The sequence below is a fragment of the Ceratosolen solmsi genome, unplaced genomic scaffold (genome assembly GCF_000503995.2).
Source record: "Ceratosolen solmsi marchali unplaced genomic scaffold, CerSol_1.0 scaffold75, whole genome shotgun sequence".
NCBI classification, from domain to species: domain Eukaryota; kingdom Metazoa; phylum Arthropoda; class Insecta; order Hymenoptera; family Agaonidae; genus Ceratosolen; species Ceratosolen solmsi.
The window spans coordinates 114,391-137,264 of record NW_011948457.1 but is presented as its reverse complement, the minus strand read 5'-3'; the positions used below and the strand labels follow the sequence as shown (position 1 = coordinate 137,264).

The 22,874-nt window shown below is 35.0% G+C and overlaps 1 protein-coding gene across 1 annotated transcript in view; it reads left to right on the top strand.

The window, feature by feature from the left end:
* Positions 1 to 3,512: 3,512 nt before the first annotated feature.
* Positions 3,513 to 22,874, top strand: part of LOC105366824 (glutamate receptor ionotropic, kainate 2) — a 71,757-nt gene continuing 52,395 nt past the window's right edge. Inside the window, exons 1-2 of the mRNA XM_011505395.1 lie at positions 3,513 to 3,552; positions 15,329 to 15,478. The gene's annotated coding sequence lies outside the window, so the exon portion shown is untranslated. The remainder of the gene's footprint in view (positions 3,553 to 15,328; positions 15,479 to 22,874) is intronic.

Sequence of the window (22,874 nt, the reverse complement as noted above, 5' to 3'; positions counted from 1 at the left end):
ATAAACAACAGTGTTGCGGCGGTATATGATCAGAGAGTGTAACGGCACGCTTGTCCTGTCGTTGTGAATACTGAAGCAATGCATTAACTTCCACTTATCCGGCTCGAAGGACTGAAATGTTTAGATGAAGGGAGTTCCGTTTGTCTGTATGAAAAAGGTGTTAGACGGATTCGTTCTATACTCACTAGTATTGGAAAGGGTTGCGACTGCTGAAAGATAAATGATTCAAGTCGGAATATGCAAAAAATTTCAGCTTCTGATTAATTACTATATATTGAAATAGACATATGGTTGTGAGGTAATTTCTTGAAAATATATTGGTAATAGGCGATTAATGGAAATAATTCACTTTATGAATTATTATTAAATATTTATTGCTAATAAGAACAAAATAGCACAATCTAAATATATTACCAATATATAAGTTAATAATTTATAAAATTATATTTGCCAATAAATTGTTATTTTTATTTCAAATTTGTAATTTGAATATCGAATTTTAATTATTTTTTTAATATTGTGAATGAATATTCAAAATATATTGAAATATTTATCAATGGAAATCAATATAAAACGGATTGTTATTATTCTATTCTTTGACTGTTATTATTCTTTTTTTATAATTTCCTTTGATAAATTTTATATTTATCGTTATTCTTTTAAGAACTTTCATTCCGAAAATCGTAAGTCGCTGAATATTATCTAACTACCACGATAAAATAGATTCTAATAGCTTATCTCTATTATTGTTCGAAAAATTAGTTTGTGGCTTGAACTGCCAAATTCAATAGTTCAGATTATTAATCTCTCAACGTAGCGATGCGTAGGAAAAAAGACACGTGGATGGGCTGAAAATATGTACAGTGTGTAACTTTGTTTTAAGACATCGTTTATTCTGTTTTATTAACAATTTCAATATCGCAGTTCTATGTTTACTTCTTGTGAGAGAGAGGGAATTATATTACTGTTTGGAATTCCAGCCACCAGTATGATCTGAAGAGTAAGATGGTTGGATTAGACCGTACTGCCGGTTTAATTTGCGAAGAGGGGGGGGGATAAGCGAGAGGTCAATACATTAATTCAGTATCAAGACAATTGGGGTTTAGTGACTTTAATTTAAGGTTATGTTACATTGGTAGTTGTTTTTACAAATCGTTGTGAGAATTGTTGAGCTCGTCGTGATTCCACCAGTTGGCCATAAACTGTAGAACGGTGTCAGGAAGTACAACGTAAAAACTGGGCTGATTATACTGGGCACACTTTATTGTTCTTTATGGGGTCGTTCGTGGGGAGAGAATCGCAAGAGTCGCGAAGCCATAAACACTCTCATCAACGATGATTAGTGGGGACTATCAAGGATTGTCTACGCCCTCTTTAGTGGTCTGATCAGAACTTAGTCGCAGAGGCGTGACTCATGATATCGTTGCTGTGCCGCAGTAATGAGTGTTTGGCGGGGCAATCAGACAGTATCGGCGCCCTCTTCAGCGGTTTGAAAATAAACAAGTTGCAGAGGCCTGATCGATAGTGTAGACGCTGAGCCGTAGTAACAATAAACGATGATAAGTAGCTTGCTGATAATGCCAGACTATGTCGTCGCCTTAAATGCGGTCTGACTAGAGTCAAGTTGTGGAGGGCCCACCGATATCTAGCCAGCAATAGATAATAAATAAGGTAAAAAAAATGAGTATACCTTGCACGGATTCCCGTAGACAGACGTGTAGAACTTTTAACTGTTGTGACTTTCACTATTTCATCTTGACTTACTCAACAGGACTGTTTTCCTTCGTCGTTTTTTGCTCCTTATATATTAGTTCGTATATTTAGAGTTTGTAATTCTTGGAGATTCTGTCAGATTCTCGGAAAGCAAGCTTTGGTAGGTTCGAGAATCTTCCTTTGCCGCTATGCGGATACGGTATAAGGGTTTAAATATATCGAGAATTTTCATAACGACTACTTCAAATATTACGCATTATAATAAATTTAAATGCAATAGAATCATATAGTAAATAAGAAAATTAATTTTCATTGTTGGGTACTTCCATCCTGAATAATTACAATGATGTGGTTGCTTCTTCGTAATGGTGGTATTGTCGTTGATGGTGTTATAGGGATTAGCAATGGATTTTGAATATTCCCTGAAGGGGAATATGATTTATTGGATTCTATGCTGACGTTGTAAGGATCAGTAAGAACAGTCGACCATGCTGATCAGATGAGCATGGGAAGGTGGTAACGTCTAGTTACGAGTATGTTAACGTCTCTGTGGTAGTTATCATGGAGAATTGACCATACTCATAAAGGGAGTATGGTATTATCTCCAAGAGAAACGATCATACTCATATAGTGAAGTATGGGAGTATTAGTGTGCTTGTTATTCGGATGACAAATAAATGATCTTTAAATATACCTTCGAGAGCACAAGGATTGAATATCACGATTTTTATAGTCCACTATTTTGTAGAACGGCAGTCAGCCTTTGACGGATTGTTGTCTTTGGTGCACTGGATAAGAGAATTAGCGTTTCTTGCAATAGCTGCGTCGAATGAACGCTTGTTATTTGAACTTTTCCTGACAAAGACTCTGTGCAACTCCCTAAGTATCGGCGCGGCAACTAGCTTTTCGCTATTCGAGAATTCGGCGAAAGCAGCGTAATTGTTCGAGGCTAGGTAGCCTTTGGAAACAATCGGACACGATCGGAATCGGTCGGGAATGTAAGATTTCGGCTATTCGAGAATTCTAAGAAGGAATATGTAAACATTCAAGGGTAAAGCAGCCTTGTAGAACGTTTGAGAATTCTAAGAAGGTGAATGTAAAAATTCAAGGGCTAAGCAACTTTGTAAAACGTTCAAGAATTCTAGCTTTGGCTAGTGGGGAAATCAATGTATGAAAATGTAAACATTCCGAGAACCGATGACCTCAACTAAAATGCTTCAATTCCGAACAATAGTATTTATCAGAAAATGTTTGAATACATTACTAATTAGAGTGTGCGTGCAATAATTCGGTAATTGCTATACATACGACGTCATTAAATACTTTTATTTCAAAGTACGTAGTAAGTTAAAATTAATTCATTTAAAAATACTATTAATTTATTTTGTACATAAGTTTAATTGGTACTTAATTTATTATCTTTAATCAAGTATTGAGTTTCTTTCGAAATATTTTACTCTTTAGAATATATAACTTATTATTGGAATTCTTGATAAAATGATCGATTTAATATCATCGCCAGTATTAAGAATATATGGTCGTAAACCAATATACTTTATAATATAATAAATCATAATTTTTTTTTTTTTTTACTGGAAATCATAAGAAATATCTTTGATTATCAAATTGTTATATGTAAACATTATCAAAGTCTACATTAAAGCTGAAAATTATTTAAATTTATGAAAATTATATACATTAAACTATTATAATAATATTAATTAAATAATTTTTTGCAGTATACAATGGGCAGTACATTACAAAAAAATTTTATTATAGTTTTTTGTTTATGGAATATAGTAGACTCGTTTGAAGCTGTAAAACAAAATATTAAAATAGGTAATACGAAAATATTAAAATATTTTAATAATTATGAAATCACATTTATTCATAAATACAAACAATATACTCATCCAAATAATGATTTTAATATTTGAATTTATTTTTATATTGGATTTTGTTCGAAATTCAAAGAATCTCGAATTTTATCATTTACATCATTCATCAACGGTCATAACTTCTAAGAAAATTCTCCAACGGTCGCTGGAGATTCGGAAAAGCCGATACATTCGAAATGAGTGCACAATGTATTGTTTCTATTTTTCTGTCTATTGTTTCTCGCATGACAGTCGAACCCATGGTTTCTATCCTAGATATTTAAGGCAAGTGCACCACGAGATAAGCGCTACTCAATCATGAGTTAGTTAATTATAACGGCTACTCAGTCATGAGCCAGTCACCCAAGAATCATTCGGCCAAACCGAGTCACGGAACCAGTCGCAAGCCTTTCCAATACTAGTGGGTATAAAACGAGTCCGTCTAAGACGTTTCTCATACAGACCAACGGAAGTTCCTTCACATACTAGGTGGAGCTATTGCACACACTTCCAGCAGAGCCGCTACTAATGGTGTTCGGGATTGATGCAGTTCCATGAATTTAAGAAAAGTGGGTCATACTCGCTGTGAGGCGCACGGCACGCTCGCCTAGACTGGCACCCGCACTCGAGCAAATGTTTATAAACAAAACTCCACAAGTCCGAGCAAGTTTTACGATCTGAAATATAATATACTATAAGATCTCACAAAGGAAGAACACATACGAAACTTCTAGAAGCTTCGTTTTCTAACGCCACAAAGAATTTTCTGGCTAACGACACGCCGCGGCACTGTTGCCGGCGTTGCATCCGCTGCATGCATATTTAAGCGCAGCTCACCATGTGGCGACGCTCATTGTAATCCTACATCGCGCTCATTTAAGTGTAACTGCTGCTCAGTGTTTCAGTATACTGTGAAGACGACACGTGGCCATATATTCAGTATTCAAGTTAATAATACTTGTGTGCATAAATAAAGGGAAATCGGCAGATTTAGAAGTGATTACAATGACGCCATACAAGAATAGTAATCAAAGGGGACATTAATCACGCAGAAATCAACACACCTTGTCAGCAGTTTTTTAAGATATCCTTTTTATATTAATAAATAAGCTAGTCACATCTCGCACAAGAATAAATCGGGCAATTTCACATTCCCTCGGTCGAACTCACCCTTCGTCATTGTGCATTCCCTGAAACAGTTGACAGGTGATAGAGCGGGCTCTCTCGAAGTAACCCTTCGTTATCGTGCATTCCCAAAAACAGTCAACACAATTGACGCAACAAATCAAGGTCATTCTCAAGGCTAGACAACAGTATATGGACTAATCCCACCATTAATACACATCGTTAAGTCCTTCAAAAGTTCAAGGCTTATAATTAATGACACTTGAGTTTGACTAGTTCTTCTACTGCCCCTATAAATAATTAAAGACATAACTGATTACTCAACAAGTTCCATTAAACATCTTACACTTTACCAAGTATAGTTATTCATACATCAAGCATACTTGACTTAATAACCATCTTCTCATGCTACCTCATGAGCATGATTAACTGACTACACCTGCTGATATTTACATCAGCATTACCTCAACTTCAAGATACACAGTCATATTCATAGAATCTACGATAATCAAGAATACAAGGACACACCCTCGTTACTACAATCGAATAATCCTTTCTCAACAACATTGCAATATTACTATTATAATCATTTACAAATAATAAACATTGTTTTTACTAAATATATGATATTGTTCAGCCTTGTTACTTATTATTTCTTTTAAAGTTATCCTGCCGAGAGACTAATCCACTGAACTATTGAATTGGTAATTCGAACCATAAACTAAACCTTTAAAATCGAACAGATGACCCTTTTTATACTAGGTGCAGTCATTGCACACACACTCAGCAGAGCCACTACGGAAGACGTTCCTCATCCTTCCATGCCACAAGACAACTTGAAGGAGACCAGCAATCTAGTTATCACCACGTGGCACTATACGAAGAAGTGTCAAAAGATTTACGACCTCTCACTTTGAGTACAGTACTTCACCACCAAGCGTAATGCATCAAGAAGATCCGGAGATTTACGACCTCCTGCCTGTTCATGTAGCGCATGCTAACACGACGTGGCAACAACCAAGAAACGTCAAAATCTCACCGATTCTCATCATCAACGTATAATCATTATATTATAGTTATAAAATAATCGAAATACCAGGCAAGAAAAGCATACGTGTTAAGTATTGAATTGAAGCGCTACCCCTTTCACTTATTCACACTTATCTCCTACCAGGCAATTGGTGGCCATAGTCCAATTCTAAACAAAGTTCATAATCAATTTTTAAGAATAATATTTTATAAATGTAATGTTTAATTTTTATGCTATCTATTAAATTTGGTTGAAATATAAAATTTTGTTAAAATAGAAAAATTGTATAATAATAATTTCAAATATTTATTTAACAATTATACTATATTTTTAGATTGTGATATTCACTGTTTATTTTTATATTGAAATAAATACAAAATTAATATTCTTTTATAAAATGAAAGAATATGTTTATATTAAATAAAATGTGCAAATTTAATAAAAACAAAGAAATTACAGTATACTACAATATAATAGTGTGGATGAATTCAAATGGGCTCACTGGTGCTCATAACAGATGAACGCTTACCCCCTGCAAGTGGCCACTCACCAGAGTGATTGAAATTCATCCAGGTGGAGACGGCCTTACCAGAGTAGTAACACTAAAGACGGTAATCACTACGATGGTAAGAACAATTCACAAACTGGCAGTCCTACCGATACAATGACGGGATTCATCAACTATAGTGCTGATGACGGGCGGAATGTTCAGGATTGAACCACCCAACAAATAAGAATTTATTGTTTGTTAAAATACGATTCCGATAAATCACATTTAGATTAAGATGCAATATTCGAATTATACGTTACAAAAATTCACTGGAAATTTAACCGCGCATTTTGTCCGCATAGAAACAAAAGAAGCTTCTCGAAATTTGCCAAAGCTTGCTTCCAGAGAATTCACTAAAGCCTCCATGAATTAATAACACTAAATGTACGCAATCGTATTTAAGAAGCAACGAACGGAGAAGAAACCAGTCTTGTTGAATTACTCAAGTGAAACTAGTGTCAGTAAAATCTGTGAAAATCTAAACTCGTCTGAAGGAATCCCTGCAAGGTATATTATTATTATTACTCTTCAAATTTTATTACTGCTGGCCAGCTATCAATATTATTTACATTGCCGCAAATCCTCGCCTAATTCTCGGGACCGCGACCCGGCTCATATCTATCATTATTATCGATAGAGCCTGGCCTAAAAACCCTCTGACTTGAGACAAGCAAGTGAGGGCGCCAATCCCAATAGTAGACCCCTACCTGAATTTTAATTAGTACTACGATACAGTACCGGTCACACCACAATAAATTGGTTTTGATCAAACCACAAAGAGGGCTACAGGTTAGTAATAATCCCCACCACCGGCATAAGCCGAATATCACTCAGTCAATTTACAAGTCAAGTTAAGTGTCTAATCAGTCGCGAGCCGCAGCTCGCTTGATACTATTCGAGCATCGCCGTAAGCGTCGAAGCTCCGCAAGCCAACTAATGTCCAATATAATTTAAGCGCAATTCACACGTCAAATGACTATAAATTAAGACCCGGAATTGTTACCTAATAAAGCTTGCTTTCCCAGACGATGTTTCGACCTAATAATCAGCTTCCTAGTCACTACATTCAACAATTCTCACCATAATAAAGAACACCTACAACAGCCTAATAACTACTTAAATAAAGGTCACTAAAACCAATTGTATTTACTCTGAGTTGATGCATTAACCTCTCACCTATCCCCCCTCCGGTCGCCATTAAACCGGTGGTACGGTCTAATCCACCCACCGTGATCTGCGATCATACTGGTGACTGGAATTCCAAACATCCATTCCAAATCATCTCTCTCTCTTGCTAATCATCTCTTGCCGAACCACCCTCGCTCAACTGCGCTTGTGGCTAACATCTTGCCGTGACCGCAGTGACCGACCATAGTGAACCGATCTAACCATCTGCCCTCAGTAGGACTGCCATGGAAAGCTCGGTATTTTCAGCAGAGCCGCCACGGAACGATCAAGCCTTCGGTTCGTGCGCGTATTCAAAAGGCTCATACACTCATTGTAATCCTACTTCGAGCCCACTAAACTGTAATTACCGCTCAGTGTTTTAGTATATACTGTAACGACACATGGCCATAAATTCGGCAGCCCAGTAAATAATATACGTGTGCATTATTAAAAGGAAATCGGTAGATTTAGTAATGATTTACAGTAAAGCCAATGGAGTAGTAATCAAAGGGGATCAATTACGCAGCAACTAACACACCCTGTCTGCAGCTCATAAGGTACATTTTTATAGTAATAAATAAGCTAGTCACACCTCGCATAAGAATAAATCTGGCAATTTATATTCTTTCTCGGTCGGACCAACGCTTCAACCCCGTACGGCCTCTCTCGGTCGAACCAACGCTTCGACCCCGTACAGGCCTACAAGAATAGGTCGGGCAAACTCACGTTCTTTCTTAGTCGAACCAACACTTCGACCCGTACGATCTCTCTCGGTCGAACCAACACTTCGACCCCGTACAGGCCCCCAAGGAACTGACACAAGTGACTCAATTCGTCAAGCACATTGTCAAGGCCAGACAACAATATATTGAATAAGCGACTACAAATACATTTCATTAAGTTCTTCAAGAGCGCGAAGGCTTATCATTAATTACTCTTGTGTTTGACTAGTTTTTCTACTGCCCCCATAAATAATTAAAGACATAATTGATTACTCAACAAGTTCCATTAAACATCTTCACCATATTAAGTATAGTTATTCCATATATCAAACATACTTGATTCAAACACCATCTTCTCATGGTACCTCATGATCATGATTGACTACACCTGCTGATATTTACATCAGCATTACCTCAACTTCAAGATACACAGTCATATTCATAGAATCTACGATAATCAAGAATACAAGGACACACCCTCGTTACTACAATGGAATAATCCTTTCTCAACAACATTGCAATATTACTATTATAATTATTAACAAATAATAAACATTGTTTTACTAAAATACATAATATTTTTCAGCCCTTTCACTTATTGTTTCCTTTAAAGTTATCTTGACGAGAGACTAATACACTGAACTATCGAATTGGCAGTTCGAGCCATAAACTAAACCTTTAATATCGAACAGCAAGCCTTTAAATATATAGAAGAATGAAGACATAAATTAGTAAGTTAAAATATTATATGGTAACTTGAAGTGAAATGGATATGCAACAAATTTTCTAAATTATTCCAAATTTATTCAAATTTATTAAATTATATTATATTATAAAAATAAACAATTGTATGAATTAATGAAATTATCATAATAAATATAATAATATATTTAAATAATTATAAAATTCTTTGTAAATGTTCATACTGTTTCCATTTTACACCATTAACTGTTAAAAATATAAGAGAATTATTGCTTTTAGATTACTTTTTTCTGTGTAACTTCTGACAACTTTAATAATATCATTCATAAATACTTGCATTTACCCTTATTTCAAAAAAGTCAAAATAAAATATTACAAATAATTGAAATAATTTTTCAATTTATTTAAAAGCTGAAATTTTTTCTTTTTTTTCATAGCTTGATATAATTAACTGAGAGTTCAGAGGAAATTATATTCGTTAACTGTTAATTCAGTTTACCTATTCCAGATATTATTTATTATATTCTAAGTTAGTATTATATTTTTAGTTAATAATATTGCTTTTTATTTTCTTCTATTAAATTTTTTATCATTAAATAAATAAAAATAATAGTGCATCAAAATTTACAAATATCACAAAATATATTCTGAATATAATAAATTTTAGTGCATCTATTATAATATAAGGTTTAAAATTGCAAATTTTTGATAATAAAATTTTTATAATTTTTATAAATTTTTTTATTTTTATTTTTATAAATTAAAATTTGGAACTTTTTTATTATCTGGAATTTCTAGAATTAGAAAACTATCTTTTATAGTAGTGAAATAATTATGTTATAATTTTCAAAAGATCAGATTGATAGTGTGCAAAATGTATCCGATGATTTGGCTTGTTTTACCAAGACCGGTTTGAGGGATACAAAATTATTGCCATTGACAACTCAGAGACCACGAAATGTTATGTGGTAGCGATGTTCGGTCAAGTGGAAGGGATAGTGTAATAAATTCAATATTAATACATGTAGTTGATACTCTGTTTATTACGTTAATTTCCAGATACACGGTTGATTATTATGACTGTTATCAATTGTTGAACTCTTGTTGGGTAGATCATGCTTTTCGGTGGTAAGCGTGCTTTACCAGAGGTAATTTGATGTTCTACTTTGTTTTTCTTGCGTAATACATTGATCCTATTCCGTGGGAAGTGAATAGTTATAAATTCTTACCACTTCTTCGAGTAGAAGCGCGTATTGTTTCTACTATGGGCGTTGAACGTATGGGCACGTGCTTTGTTAAGCTTATGGTCGGCAAGGTGGGCGCAAATGGCGCGAAGATTGATTCTAACAGATTACATTTCTGACTGTAGCAAGCGCACCTTTAACCAGAGGCAACTGGATGTTCTACTTTCCTTTTCTTAGCGTAGTGCACTAATGTTAATCCTTGGGAAGTAAGAGGGTGTAAAACTCTTATTACTTCCTTGAAAAGGTCACGTGGTGTCTCTACTATTATCGGCGCGATAATCGGCTTCGTGAGCGGCAGACTCGAAAAGGTTAGGTCGACAAGGTAAATGGCAAAGGGTAAATGGTGCGAAAACTTGTCAACACGTGCTACATGTGTTTGGGGCACTGGCTTCTCCTTGAGTACTGACAGTAGAAATTAATTAAGATAATTTTACATGTACCTGTGAGGTACCCCAATCCTGTATGCATGTTCGATGACCTGGTTTCTTAGACCCCGAATTTTAGTTCATGACTATGATGCCTAAAGTAGTTGATACTATATACCAAGACTAATCTTGGACTTAGTTGAGGGACTTTGCCACTGCCTTCTTCAATGAGGACTTCAACTGATACAGATCTTCGGACTCCGGTAAAGGAACATTATAGGTTTTCTTTCCTTGAGGACTTGTAACGAAAGTTGTCTTTGAAGTACATTTAAGTGACTTTCTACTTCCTATTTGAATAAGAACTTTACCGAAAGTGTTTGAATCTTGTAATTGTCTCTCTTAAATATATTCACTGATCATGAATTTCACTTTGGATCCCTCCCTTTTTTGTGTCTAATCAGAGAGTTTCTTACTCACAGAGCGAGGGCAGTGCCTCTTGTGGCTTCGTCTTCAATTACGAAGCTTAGTCGTCTCTTCGGACGTAGCGATTCCTTGCGGCTGCCCAATAAGTTGAGTTTTCCCGAGTCTAATACTGTTGTTTTGCTAGATGTTTTATGGCATAGGAAAAGGTTCTCACAATTTCGAACAGTTAATTATAAGACAAATTATTATTTAGAATATATTTTACATAACTTAAGATTAATAAATAATGAATGTTTAAAATACACGGTTTCTGAACTTTATTCTATTAATATGAATTAAAGAAATTATAGTTAAATATTTTTTTAATGATTAGCAATATAATAAAATATCCACATTGTTAGTAAAAGTTCGGAGACCTTATAAAGAATTAAAAATATCGTAGGAATAAATAACGCAATTTTGTACTGTTCATAGTCTACCAGAATCACATCAGAGTTTTAATTAATAACAAAAATTTTAAAATATGCATGTTACACTAAAATATAATCAAGAATTATTATTAATAAAATTTTTAATATATTATATATTAAGAAATAATTAAGTAGATTAGAATGTTTAGAATTTTAATAATACAATGATTTTCATTCTTTTTTTTCAAAGTTAAGTAACGTTGTTCGAGATAGTGAGAACCTTTCGCGAGTGTCGGACATATGGAAATAGTCGTTACATGCAAAATTTCCGATCTTAGGGTACAGAGCGCATCCACTGTTGTCAAGCTAATCCATGCTGCTGCTTGGATAAGCCAAGCGAGGGCGCTTCACTCAGGAGCTCCTCTTGGCGGGAAAGCCACGATAAGACTATTCTCTCTGATTGAAGGCGCAACCGCTAGAGGCGCCCTTGCCGATATGGCCACTGTCGAAACTAAACTCTTTTTGAAGACGGAAGACACAGGCGCGCTCTGATTGAAGACGCCTAAGACCGTGGATCGCTCTGAATTGGAAGTTATAAGTGAACCACCGATAGAAGGAAGCATCAACCCTCCTGTGCTATAATTGAATCGTGTTGGCGCTATCTCCTTCATACCACGAAAGGGCCAGACTACCCAAGATACGCTCCCGCATTTAGAGCGTGCATAATCATTACCGATCTTTGCAAAATGGGCAACAACTCATCATCGTCAATAAGGAGCTTTTGTGATGGTGAACTACTTATTACAGCATCATATCAAAGCTACTGGATCACTGTGAGTAAACAAAATCTGTACTACTTAGTTGTACTCCCTTACACGGAGTGTATATTAGTAGTTGTTGATTCGTGCACAATCAATAACAGCATTCTGTTCCTTATATGGAGTGTGCATTCTTAGTTGTTGATCCTCACAACATCATCAACATCACACTACATAACACGGAGCGTGCATACTTAGTTGTTGATTCTTACAAAATCAACAGCATCATCGTTATCAAGGTGCATCTCGTGTAAATAACTTATTCACCACAGGATCAGTGGAAACAACTGTTCAACGTGATTGAATGTCGTATACACTGTTCCATCATATATTTTCAATGTAACAATAGTGTAATTGTAAATAACCTATAATAAACATATTTATAGAAAAAGTGCATACTGTATTTCTGTAGTCCTTTCATTTACCTCCTTCCTAAGTATCTGTTAGGGTGGGCGGTAAATTAAGTTATCGAAACATTGGCAGTTCAAGCCAGAGAATAATAAACAAACAATTTCGAACAAACCTATTAGCACTGTTTTTAAATAATTTATTGGTGTTTGTAGCTTAGATTTGGAATAAACGAAGAATAAGGGAGAGATAGAGAGGTCGAATATTATGGCGAAATAGTAAGAATCAGAAAGAAAAATCAGTTTGAAAATAAATTAGTTGAATTTATAATAGACAAAATATAAATGTAGAATTTTGAAATTTATGTACAAACTGTACAAAATCAATATATGGGTTTTTGACTTTATGGCAGTAGTTATTTAATAGTTCTCTTGTTTTCATATGTTATTTCTACAATATGTTTTTCCTGTTTAGCAAATTTTTACGTCAGCGAACCCATATTATATGAAAACTATACTGTCAGTTACAAAAAATCAACTTTCAAACAAATAAAGGTATAGAGAAAACTTGAATATAATTATTATTATATAAATGATAGGTTGATTATATAAATTCTTATACTATTTGATAGTATATATACAACTTTTAATTATTCGATAACCATATATCTAAAAATGAATCAATTATTTAACATATCGTTTACAAAAAAAATTGGAAGTCTACATATAAAAAAGAAATATAATAGGATATGTATTAAAAAATATGAAAGATTAATCTCCATTGACTAATAATTTCAGTTGAAATCAAAGAAATCAAACACATAAGATAAATAATTATATACCATTCCAAATATTAGTTCAATTACAATTAATATGTAAATAATAAAATCGATGATTTTATCCAATAGCGTATATTACGAAACCATAAACTGTATACTTAAATATATATATAAATATGAAGGTTACAATTTTCAAGAATATAATATGAGTTGCTTATTTTTTAAATCAATAAATTTTATTATTTTTTTTATCAGATATGGTATTAAGGTACTTGTTTATAAAATTAAGGTGATATAAAGATATGTTTTTGCTTAGTTTAAATTTATTCGAGATTGCGAGACCTTTTTCAATGCAATAAAAAATCTGGCAAAACAACATCATTAAATTGTCGTTAGTCTTCAGTAAAACTCCTGCTCATTTTGTATCAAGCTAGAATGTCCTTAAACTCGATCATAAAACTTGAAGAAAATCCTCTACCTGACGTCGGAGAGACAAGAAGGTCAGTACATCTGGAAAACCCGATAAATTAGTCGTGCTAGTTACTTCGCATTGCCAATGAGTTCATTGTTTGCGTTAATGACCTAACTTTACTGGCACGACCACATCGAATCTGCTTGTACTAGAACAATTGGAAGTGCCAGATGTACGTAAAACTCTTGACCATAAAAAATAAACCTACTTTTCACTGCAACCCAAAACCCCAGCACGTGCGGCATCGGGCAATCGGCGTACGTGCGCATTCGGAATCTTAGGACAATGCTTACATTGTTCTCAACTACGCCGCATTTTGCCGATCGCGCTAGCCAATCGACAGCGTTCCTAGAGGACCTCTTATATTGATAAGTCCCAGAGAAGGGAGAGAAGACGAGTAGGCGTCGCCCTCCCTCTTCAGACACTTTCCCGATTTTAGCATATGCAAGACTAAACCCGGAAGGAAGTGGAAATGAAGGCGTGCTTGATCAATCATGCCACCCAAAGTCGCACTCTGATTGGATACAAGAAAGAAGAAGGGGTTCCTACTGGAACCGGGTCGGTGAACTATTTAAGAAGGACAATTACCCATATACCATCACTTATTCTTACGAAAAGTCACAACCTATTCTCAAGAAGGAGGAACAAAGAAAAGTTGATCAGCTGAGTCTTGGAAAATATCTTTCTACTTCTGTGGTTCAATATCCAGTTACATTTAGTCTCATCAATCTTATATGGCACAAGGACTGAGATTCTCGTCATCTCAATAAAAAGAGATAAAGCAAAGTTCAAGTGCAAGCAGATCATGCATGGAAGCTTCCCATCAAGCCTGCGAGGAGAAACTGAAAATATCACACTGCAACTTCTAAGTAAGTCCTTACCTCTAGTGTTGATTCTTTACTTCACGGCTTACTCAGTTACGGACTGCAAGCTGTCCGAGTCCAGAAGCTGCCCGCGCATGCTCACTTTGCAAGACCAGCAATTCGCGCCATTGTGTGGCGCGCATTCCTCTAACCTCTATCTCACGCTCGTGTTCACTCACACCGCTCTCTATTTAGACGCAAGAGCAACACGTGCCAAGATTACGACGCAGGCAAGAACTGTAGCTTTCGTTCAGAGCACAACAAACTATCATAACCTCTCAAGTGGCAATATTCAATAAGTGTCAATAACCTATCTCTTTTCACAGTAAATCACTATTTCACCCGTTACGTCCAGGGTATAAGGAATTTATCACCTTCTGGTTCTCCAATAGAAATATATCGCAACGCCACATTTATTATTGAGAATAATAAAGGTTTATTTACAATCTCCTTAAGAACAATAATCCCTAAATTGGAAAGTAAATGGAAATAATAGCAATAAGAAATACATGTGTTAATTATTGAATCAGTGCATTAACCCATCCATTAGCTCACGCATTCTTCCACATAACATCTAGTGGTTTTCATAGTTAATTCTATACATTTTGGTCCTCCGGACCGGATTAGTGGAATTAATGTTTATAAAAAATTTTATCGTAAAAAGGAATAATTATAAAAAGTACTAACTAGTAAATATTATTACAAATACAATTATTTATAGGTGCAATTTTTCACGATGGAGATGAAAAATTAGAATCCGCATTTGATGAAGCAGTAAGAGATTTAAATAATGAAGGAAATAATTTTTTTAATTTCCAGGCCGTAAAAAAACATAATGTAGAATTGGAAAGTTTCACAACCGCTTTTGCCGGTAAATACTTTTTCTTACTTTCAGTAAATTAAATATTACACAAACTGATCTTATTATAACGTTAACATGTATCTAATATTTATGTTTGACAATATGAATTTAATAATAAGTATAATTTAAATTGTACAAATTTTACTATAAATAAGGAATAATGTTGAGTAATTTTCATAATTATTTGTCTTTGTAATACAGATTAGTCAACATAATTTAAATATGTAGAGATAATCTGATTCCATTATATGTCTTATAAGGATTACACTCTATTATTATAATGAATAAAAACATAGGAAAATACGATAAATTATATAAATATTAAAATAATATAAACAAATGAACAAATAATCAATTTTAAGAATTTCAACAAAATTTCAAATAATAATCAACAAAAACTATTAATACGTTTTATTTTATTTATATAATTATTATTCTTATGTAATAAGTATATCACTTGGTAGTGCATTCGTAATTCTGCCACTTTTTGTCTAAAAATACTGTAACATGACTGTTTGGAAATCCAGCCACCAGTATGATCGCAGATCAAGTTGGGTGGATTAGACCGTACCGTCGGTTTAATGGTGATGGGGGGGGGGGATGAGTGAGAGGTTAATGCATCAAATGATTGTAAACACAATTGGTTTTAATGACCTTTATTTAAGAAGTTATTACAGTGGTGGTCGATGTTACTGATCGTAGTGACAATTGTTGAGTTCATAGTGATTAGCCAGTTGACCATGAGTGATAGAATGTCGTCCGGAAGTGCAAGGCTAGGGGATGAGTTGGTTGTATTGGGCACGCGGTTTAGTCCCTACCGTGAAGGAACATCTCCGGTTCGCGAATCATTAGGCAATTGATTCGGCAGTGGTTTTCCAGAGAGCCTTGTCGGGCTTGCAACTTGTTAAGCGGTTATTTCGGCGATAGATTTTTACAGAGCGTTGTCTCGCTCGCGAATGCTTAGGCGTTTACTTCGGCGATAGATTTTACGAAGTGTTGTCCGGCTCACGAATGCTTAGGCGTTTACTTTGGTTATAGATTTTACGGAGCGTTATCTGACTCGCAAATGCTTAAGCGTTTACTTCGGTGATAGATTTACGGAGCGTTTGACGGCTCAAGAATTTAGTGGGGACTATCAAGGATTGTCGACGCCCTCTTTAGTGGTCTGACCAGAACCATGACGCAGAGGCGTGACTGATGATATCGGTGCTGTGCTGCAGTTTGGCGGAGCCTACCAGACAGTATCGGCGCCCTTTTTAGCGGTCTGATAAAAATCAAGTTGCAAGGGATTGACCGACAGTGTTGGCGCTGAGCCGCAAGAAATTATATGTAGTATTGATAAATTGCTGGAGATGCTAGTCTATGTCATCGCCCTCGGTGCGATCTGACTATCGTCACGTTGCGGAGGACACACCGATAGCTGGCCAGCAATATAGAATAAATAATGTAAACAAATGAGTATACCTTGCACGGATTCCCTTAGACAAGTTCAACTTTCACTGGATGACTGCCACTAATTTCACTTGAATTACTCAACAAGACTGATTTTCTTCGTCGTCTGGTGCTTCTATATATATGATTGCATACATTTAGCGTTGTAATTCTTGGAAGCTCTTGTAAATTCTCGGAAAGCAAGCTTTCGTAGATTCGAGTATCTTCCTTTGCTGCTATGCGGATATAGCACGAGACTTAAATTTACATCGAGAATTTTCGTAACGAATAAATCAAATATTACGCCTGAATATAGATATAATGTATCGGAATCATATTATAATAAACAATAAATTTTGTATTCTTGGATAGTTCAATCTTGAACAACGTCTTTTCAATAATCAAAATATATTTCATCATAATTGAATTCTTTATTTCTTTAATTAAGTAATTATAGGGTAATTAAAAGAATAAAAAATTATAATAAAGACATGAATAAATATTAAAAATATCATTTTTAAATAAATTATTAAATAAATATAGAATAAAGTATAAATAAAAAGAATCATAAGATCAACAATTTTCTTATAATCATTATGATGTGTTCGGTTTTAAAGGGTTAGTTTATTGCTCGAACTGCCAATTCAATAGTTCAGTGGATTAGTCTCTCGGCAAGATAACGTCAAAGGAAATAATAAGTGATAAGGCTGAAAAATATCGTGTATTTAGTAAAACAATGTTTATTATTGTAAATGCTTATAACAATATTGCACTTTGATGTAGAGGGAAATAATTCTATTGAAGTAGTGAGGGTGTATTCTTGTATTCTTAAATTATTGTAGATGCTATGGATTTACTGTGTTTTGAAGTTGAGGTAATTCTGATGTTATAAACATCAGCTGATGTCGTCAGTCAATCATGTTTGTGAGGTAGCATGAGAAGATGGTGTTTGAATCAAGTACGCTCGATGTATGAATAACTATACTTGATATGGTGTAAGATGTTTAATGGAATATATTACGTAATCAATTGTCTTCAATTATTTTAAGGGAACGGTAGAAGAGCTAGGGGATGCGAAATTGCCCAGGTTTCTTGTGCTAGATGTGACTAGTTTATTTATTAATATAAAAATAGGTACCTTGTAAAGTGTTGGTAAAGTCTGTTGATTGCTGTTTAATTAATGTTTTCCTTTAGTTGCTATTCCATTGGCTTCACTGTAATCACTGTTAAATCTGCTGATTTTTTATTCCTATACTCGTTTGTATTTTTACTTATGATTATTACTTATGCTGCCGAATATATGGCCACGCGTCGTCTCCACAGTATACAAAAACACTGAGCGGCAGTTATGCTTGCGTGAGCGCGAAGTGATATTACAAATGAGCCTTTTGAATACGCGCACGAACCGAAGGCTTAATCTTTCCGTGGCGGCTCTGCTGAAAATACCGACCGTTCCATGGCGGTCCTGCTGAGGGCAGATCGAGAGCCGTGTGGCATGGCTTCTACTGGTAGATGATTAAATCGGTTCACTATGGTCGGTCACTGCGGTCGAGTCACGGCAAGATGTTAGCTGCAACCGCAGTTGAGCAAGGGTGGTATGGCAAGAGATGATTTTAAGCGAGAGGTTTCTTCAGCAAGCGGTATCTTCAGCAAGAGGTATCTTCATCAAGAGAGCGAGGCGCACCGTGTGCGTCCCTTATATAGCCATGCGGCGGCTCACTTAGCTGGCAACAAAGCATCGTCGATGTTGCACTAATTCTTACACGAGGCGTCGAAGGAAAAATCTAGAACCTTCGAGAATGTTCGACAAGAGAAATTGTAGGAGTAATACCCTTGGGTGATCTTACAGTATATTATATTTCGGGTCGTAAACTTGCTCGGACTTGCCGAGTTTTGTTTGTAAACATTCGCTCGAGTATCCGTCCCGGTCCGCACGTGCGGGTCAGTCTAGGCGCACATGCGGTACGTTGGACAGCGCGTATGACCTTTCTTTTGTTTGAAATTCATGGGACTGCATCGATCCTGAACATGATGCATTATCTGCATATATATTCTCATTGCAGTATCATCATGAATAGAATTATTGATAGAATGGTATATTTATTAAGTAACTTATTTATAGTAGAACTATCGGATATTTTACATTTATTTTAATCAAATCAAAATATAATTAAAAATTAAAGATGAAGATTAAAAAATACATATCTGAAGATAAAACTAATAAAAACATGCAATTACATACAAACTAAACTGCTTTTTTGTTCATATTAAAAAATACAAAAACAAGATAAATGAAATTACGAAGCGGATAATACTTAATTAATATTAATAATACATTCATTAATAATTTTTGCATATAGTTTATTTAGCTTAATTGCCTTAACAGGTCAAGTATATTGATCATATTGTTTAAATCTAGAAATGTTAGGCGTTGTTCAAATACGTTTAATCTACATTTATTAAAATATATGAATAATACATTTGCTCAATAGTTTAGAAACAGAATACTTGCTTGCACAATAATAATGCTTTTATGATTTATTTACATTTCTTAATTAGCATACAAATAGATACATAAAATATTCCTATTTTTCAGTTTGTGAATTACTTCAACAAGGTATAGTAGCAATATTTGGACCAAAATCTTTTGAAACGCGGAATATAGTTTCAAATATAGCCGCACGATTTAATGTACCGCACATAGAATACAGCTTTCGCGAAGCAAGTGAAAAAATAATTTCAAAAAGTATAAATGTTTATCCAAATAGTGAAATGTTTCAAAAGGTAGGTGAAATAAAAACATATTAATGAAAATTAAAATAATAAAAAATGAAATGATAACTTTTACACATTTATATACACTAACATTAGTGAAAAAGTTATTTATTTAAAATACATATGGATGGCTTTTGATATTTATTAAAATTTGATATTATAAATTTTCATAATTATTAAAAGTTTCATTTTATATGCTATATAACTAAAAAATTCCATAGTAAACTTTCAGAATAAAAATTCTATTAAATAAAACTTTTTTAGTATTAAATTTGTTTTAATTGTTATATAAAATCAATACTGTTCGGGATTGGAGCAATTTCTAAGAATTTAAAAATGGGAAAAGTACAAGATTTGTGACGCTTATGTCTGTAAACATTGATCCTGCGAATTCGTAAATTGTCTACGCCTTATTTAATTTTTTATGTCCTACAATATTTCCGCATGGCAACGTCGATGAGAAATTTTCGAACATTCTAAAGCTTGTCTTTCTGGAATCCTCGAAATTTCTAGAGTTTAGTTTCTGACGTCATCAAGACTTTCAGCATAGCAACGACGATGCATTGTTGCTAGATAAGTAAGCTGTCGCGCGGATCTTAATGGAAGCACGTGACGAATCATTCTCTCTTAGTGAAATTCTTTCAGTGAAGTTGCCATGGCACAGATCACGGTCTACCTTAGCAGGACCGCCATGGAATAGTCGATAATCTCAACAGAACCGCCACAAATCGACTAAGCCTTTTGTTTCGTGCGCGTATTTAGCAGGCTTGTAGGCTCACTCTAATTTTCTCAATCAGTTATCAGTTATTACTTTACATAGCCACTAAACTCCTTATCCATTATCAATCAGTTTTACAAAATATTCACACATAATTTGGTTTGACTTTGCAATAATAAGCTAGTAAGCCAACAGTGAAGCCACAATAATTTATAACCATTTAAGTGCGCCATAGTTTAGCAGTCAAGAGTGCTGATTGCATTACAAGAGTGAATATTAAATAAGAAGCGCACCATCAACGCACTCATCACAGAATTAGGTAAGGCAATGAATCTTTCTCCTGGACTTCACGACGCGGGGGGTTTTGTTCAAGCGTCGTCGCTTGGCTTGTGCGAGAGGCATCATTTGGCGCACTTGACAACAATGTATGCGTTGTATCTTGTGACATTGAAGGTACACGTGTGCCGAAGATTGCCGGATGTCGCCCACGCTGGGTTTCTCGTTCATGAATTCGTACAATGAATTTTAAGTAATATTTTTCAACTTGTTATTGTTTACACATATCTTAACTTTCGAAATATTTTCGCATAAACAGACTCGCCGCGCTCTTGCTAGTAAATAACATAGGTCGTTTATTGCACTAAAAACAATGAGGGCGCCTGTAGCGCGAAGAATAATAGAAGTGACTGTTCACAAGTGATTTCCAGATTTACTAACCCTTCCGAGCCTCCAACGACCGTGGGAGAATTTTTATAGAAGTTAAGACCTGGTATTTTTTCCAAAATAATACACGAAAAATTCTCTCAATCTCGAATATATATATTTTTCTAATTTCCTCTATAATTTTTAAACTTTGTCTTTAATAAATTATTTAATCAATTATTTTAAATATTATTTAATAAAATTACACAAATTATATCAATTAAGAAATTATCACAATGTACATCTATTTCAATACTTTTATATATAATTGTGTTCAGAATTGGAGCATTTTCCAAGAACTTAGGCTCTCGGAAATGTATAAACCCTTTAGCACTCGAATTTTGTAAACATTTGATTCTTGGAGTTCTCGAAACTTCTAAAGCTTTAGAATCGAACATCCTGTAATGCTTTTCGTAAAGCAGCACCTATGCATTGTTGTCATCTAAGTAAGCTGCCATATGGATATTTAAAGCAAGCACACTACAAGACGAAGCGTATAGTTAGTCAGTTAGTAAGCTAGTCAGTCATGCTACTCAGCCAGAAAGCTATTCGCCACACTGTTAGGCCACCAAAGAAGGAAGACGCGTCAATATAAAAGAGTTGACACTATTTCCTTCAAATCAAGAAAGTTCCAGATTACAACCACATTTCATCAATCTTCACAGAGCATCCGATATGGTGAAATAAATCATCTACGTGGAGCATTCGGGATGGTAAAACAATTCATCCACATGGAACATTCGGGATAGTGAACCATTTATCACAGAACAGCTCAGGGCTACTGTTTTTCTGTGAATAAACCAAGTCTAAGGCATAAATCATTACTAATCTTTACAAGACTAGCATGATGCTATTATTAGTATAGTACAACCATATTCACTAATAAAAGTGTGCATAATCAGTTGCTGATTCTTATAAGATCAACAACAATATTGTTCAGAATTCCAGTCGTCCAGTTGTTGAAGGACCAGGATGGTTGGATTAAACTATGACCAGCAGTTGACTAATGGGAGAAAGTTAGGATAAGTAGAAGGGGTAGTGCTTTATTCAGTAATTAACAGATCTGTTTTCGTTGCTGTTTGCTGCGTTTTTTTGCAATTACATTATAATGATTCTCAGTTAATGATGAGCGTTGTTGTGATCCTTGCAGATTTCCACTTGGTAGTACCACGCACTACATGTAGAGTTAGAAGGTCGTAATTCTCCGGATCCTCTTAGCGTAATTCGAATGGTGGTGGCTTACTATACTGAGAAGTGAGAGGTCGTAAAGCTCTCTATCTCTTGGTGTAGTGCTACTTGTGGTGTCTTGTGAAGTGTGAGAGAGAGTGGGTGCACCGTACAATAGGGTTGCGTATGGTGCTGCGGAAATTATGTGTGTGTGTGAATGTGTGTGCGTGTGTGTGTGTTTGTGTGTATCTGTCTGTGTGGTGATCGTGTTAGTAATTGCTTGTGAATACCTTGTGTATTTTTGGACTTACTGGTCAAGGATGGAAAAGGAGAGTGTGATCGATCAAGATGCATGAGATGCCTAATCTGTAGGAGAAGAGGGTACTGCTATGTTCCTTCAGCACCTTCTCCTTTTGCAAGTGTGATTGTTAAATGCTTGCACAATTGATAGCGTATTCTTGATAGTATGTTCACTCCGTCGCGGTTCTTCTTGTAGAGAGCGCCTGTTCCTGACGATGATTCTGCTAAGATAGATGGTGTTCCGTGTCGTGGCGTCTTCACTAAGAGAGAGCGAGGCTCGTCACGTGCTTGCCTTACATATCCACGCGATCG